Here is a 4,460-nt window from a genome sequence, read left to right as displayed (position 1 = left end):
CAGAGAGGAAGCGCAAAGCTTGAAATACACTTCCCAGCATCCCCCTGCCCGGGCGGTGCCTAAGCGGAAGTGCCCGCGTCTCTGCGGGACCTGTGGACTACACTTCCCAGAAAGCCGGGGAACTCGGTCCGCATGCTCACCCGCCCCAAGCGGAAGTGCTCGGTACTCTACGGAGATGGACCACCTGGACCAGGAAAGTCGTGGGGACAAGGTTCGCCCTGTCGCCCTCAAGCCGGTAACGAGGATAACTACACTGAGGGCTAGTGTTTCCCTTTCCTGAATCCACCACGAGCAGAAGTTTTTCGATAGGCCTGACTTCCTGAAGTCTAAATGCCTTCAATGATTACAAGCCACGAAATTAAAAGTTCATCTCAAACTAGGAAATGTTCAATTTAGGGGCAGTAGGGAGAAGCAAGGAGGGTAACCTTGAGTATAATCTGAACTGTATGAGAATTAAAGCTGGGTATTTGAAGAATGGGCGAGGTAGAATGGTTTGGGAGAGGCAATGATGTGCAAAGAAGGTATTAACCTCTATTCTTGACGTAGTGGTACCAGTGGTTTGGTAGGTTATAATGCTACAATCAGGAATCACATGTAAAGATATTAAACACTATTGGTCATAATTAATTAAATTGATTAATTTGAGATATTGCATTTATATAAATTGCTTTTATATGTATTTTTTTCTCAGAAGAGATACAGAGTTATATATATATAGGTTGTCTCACAAGAAAAGCTAAAAGGAACTTAAAAGACAAAAAAAAAAAAAAAACTTAGCAAAATGCCAAGATTGTCGTATTCGTTGTCCACAAGAAATCCACTAAATATTAAGATCAAGATAAGATAAAATTTTAAAAGATGGAAAATTATACGCCATGCAAACACTAATCATAAAGAAATGGGAATGACTATATAAATATTAATATCAATATCAGGTAATCTAGACTTCAAAAAGAGAAATATTACTAGGAACATTATGTAATGATAAAGATTAAAAGGTCAGCCCTGGCCCGTGTGGCTCAATCGATTGAGCATTGTCCCAGGCACCAATAGGTCCCAGGTTTGATAGCAGATCACACTGGTGCCTGGTGACCCTTCAAAGTTTAAAAAGAAAATAATCTTCACTATTAGGAATATCACTGGACACCAAGTCCTTAGAATTCAAACACCCATCTTTTACCACTTGTCATGACCCCAGTGAAATTGCTCATCTCCATCTTAAGTTGGATGCTTGATCTAATGAACATTTATATTAGTTTAAGCCCTGTGATATCGACATAAGAAACATATACAGTATGAATTTATTTGGTCTTCATCCCAGTTTCTGGCACAGAACTCCTAAACCCCGTGGAATTTCATGTGTGATAGGAGCCTCTTTTGTCCCAATGAAGCAATGGTTGATGGGCCCCTTGATAGCTTCAGGACAGGGGCTGGTTGTCAGAAAGACCAAGGCACGATTAGCAAGTTGCAACTTTCAGTCCCACACCCCGATTTCCAGGGAGGGGAGAGGGGTTCCAGATTGAGTTCAATCACTCATGGTCAATGACTTCATCCAGCATGTCTCTTTAATGAAACTTCCACAAAGCCTCTAAATCAGTTTCTCAACCTGTCGGTCACGACCCCTTTGGGGGTCGAACGACCCTTTCATAGGTGTCGCCTAAGACATCCTGCATATCAGATATTTACATTACAATTCATAACAGTAGCAAAATTACAGTTATGAAGTAGCAACGAAAATAATTTTACGGTTTGGGGTCACCACAACATGAGGAACTGTATTAAAGGGTCGCGGCATTAGGAAGGTTGAGAACCACTGCTCTAAATGATGGGGTTGAGAGCTTCCAAGTTGGTGGACACACCTAAGTGCTGGGAAGGTGGCACATTCAGAGGGCATAGAAGCACCAAGCCCTACACGTATACCCTGCTTCATGAATCCATTTCATGTGGCTGTTCCTGAGTTGTATCCTTTATAGTGTCCTGTAATATTAAGTAAACTGTTTTCCTGAGTTCCGTGAGTTGTTCTGGCAAATTATTGAACACGAGAAAGGGGTTGTTGGAACTTCTAACTTATAGCTGGTCTGTCAGAATTATAGCAGGTCCAGGACTTGTCATTGGAGTCTAAAGTGGAGGCAGTCTTGTGGGGCTGAGCCCTTGATCTGCAGGGCCTAAGGCTAACTCTGGGTAGTTAGTGTCAGAACGGAACTGAATCACTGGACATCCTGGCGGTGTGGGAGAGTTGGCGAAGTGGTGTGGGGACATCCTGGCGGTGTGGGAGAGTTGGCGAAGTGGTGTGGGGATCCCCTCCCCCCTCCACACACACGCATTTGGTATCAGCGGTGTTGGGAGTAAACGGTTCAAAAGCTCAAATCCAATGCCCTTACAATTGGCCATGTTACACAGACCTCAGGGAACCTGCCACTTCCTATTAAATGTGTAGACACCCACAAAGTCCCATTAAAGAAGGTATTAAGGAATTATGACGTTTTTGTTGTTGTTGTGAATCCTCACCCGACGATATCATTCCACTGACTTTTAGAGAGTGGAAGGGAGGGGGAGAGACACACAGAGAGAAACATCGATGTGAGAGAGACACATACTGGATTAGGCTACTGACATGTCAAGGTGGTCCCCTGAAGGGAACCTCTGTCTGCAGGTGGGCCAATAATACAGGAAAATACTCCAGAAAAATTCAACAAATAAAACAATAGTCTACGATTTTATTTAACTACTAAGATATTCCAAGAGACTTCCTGAATGCCCATTGATTTCTTCTGGATCCTTTTGCTGGCTGAATTAACATTATCTGGCCCCACATTACCTTTCAGGAAGCTATCATAATTGCTTTGGGTCAACTTTGCAAATGTGGTCTCTTTCAAATACAAGTTTATGTATAAGAAAACCTGGATGCCTGGCCAGTGTAGCTCAGTGGCTGAGCGTTGGCCTATGAACCAGAAGCTCGTGGTAGGGGCACATGCCCGGGTTGTGGGCTCAATCCCCAGTGCATGCAGGAGGCAGCCGATCAATGACTCTCTCATCACTGATGTTTCTATCTCACTGTCCCTCTCCCTTCCTCTCTGAAATCAATAAAAAATATATTAAAAAACAAACAAACCTGGAGGTTTCCATGCTAGCCTACATGTCAGAGTGAAGACCACAGGAAGGAAACTTGGGTGTTTGATTTAATGCCAGCAACCTATAAGCATCATCCGGCCTATATCCACTGCCTCCCCTTCACAACCCTCAGAAGGGTCACCCGCCACCTGATACGTGCATGTCCCCTCCCACCCCCCTTGTTGAACTTCTCTATAAAATGCCTGCACACTGACCACTCCCTCTAACAGACATAACTAATCTATGGCACAAAAATCATACTTGTTGCCATTGGAGATCAGATTGACGGAAAATGTATATAAGGAAATATTCTGGTTTAATAGAAATATTGTATACACTAGAGGCCCGGTGCACAAGTGAGATTCATGCACTGGGGGGTGGGGGTCCCTCAGCCCAGCCTGTGCCCTCTCGCAGTCCAGGACCCCTCGGGGGAGGTCCACCTGCTGGCTTCTGACATCCCTCTTGCAGTCTGGGGCTCTTGCTCCTTACAACCTGCCTGCAGTGGATGCAGAGGCTCCTGCCACTGCCACTGCGCTCGCCATCCTGCGCTCGCCAGCCTGCACTTGCCAGCTGTGAGCCTGGCTTCTGGCTGAGCAGCACTCAGGAGGTAGCGTCCTGACCACCAGGGGCAGCTCCTGCATTGAGCATCTGTGCCCTGATGGTCAGTGCGCATCATAGCGACCAGTCATTCCACCATTCAGTCGATTTGCATATTATATAGGATTAGCCTTGGAGATTACACAAGTGTTCACCTTTGTCAAGTCATAAAACTATAAACTTGAGATTTAAAAAAAAATAAATCTGTATTGTTCAGATTATTACAATTGTTCCTCTCCACCCCCACACAGCTCCCCTCCACCCGGTTCCCACACCACCCCATACCCTTACCCCCGCCCCCACTGTCCTAGTCCATAGGTGTACGATTTTTGTCCAGTCTCTTCCTGCACCCCCAACACCCCCTTCCCCCTGAGAATTGTCAGTCCACTCCCTTTCTATGCCCCTGATTCTATTATATTCACCCGTTCATTCTGTTAATCAGATTTTTTATTCACTTGATTTTTAGATTCACTTGTTGATATTTATTTGTTGTTACTTTGTTGTTCATAATTTTTATCTTTACCTATTTTTTCTTCTTCTTCCTCTTCTTAAAGAATAGCCTTCAGCATTTCATATAATACTGGTTTGTTGGTGATGAACTCCTTTAGCTTTTTCTTATCTGTGAAGCTCTTTATCTGACCTTCAATTCTACATGATAGCTTTGCTGGGTAGAGTAATCTTGGTTGTAGGTTCTTGCTATTCATCACTTTGAATATTTCTTGCCACTCCCGTCTGGCTTGCATAGTTTCTGT

The sequence above is a fragment of the Eptesicus fuscus genome, chromosome 21 (genome assembly GCF_027574615.1).
Source record: "Eptesicus fuscus isolate TK198812 chromosome 21, DD_ASM_mEF_20220401, whole genome shotgun sequence".
Classification (NCBI taxonomy): domain Eukaryota; kingdom Metazoa; phylum Chordata; class Mammalia; order Chiroptera; family Vespertilionidae; genus Eptesicus; species Eptesicus fuscus.
The sequence above is the reverse complement of the archived record's forward strand: the minus strand, read 5'-3'. Positions refer to the sequence as shown.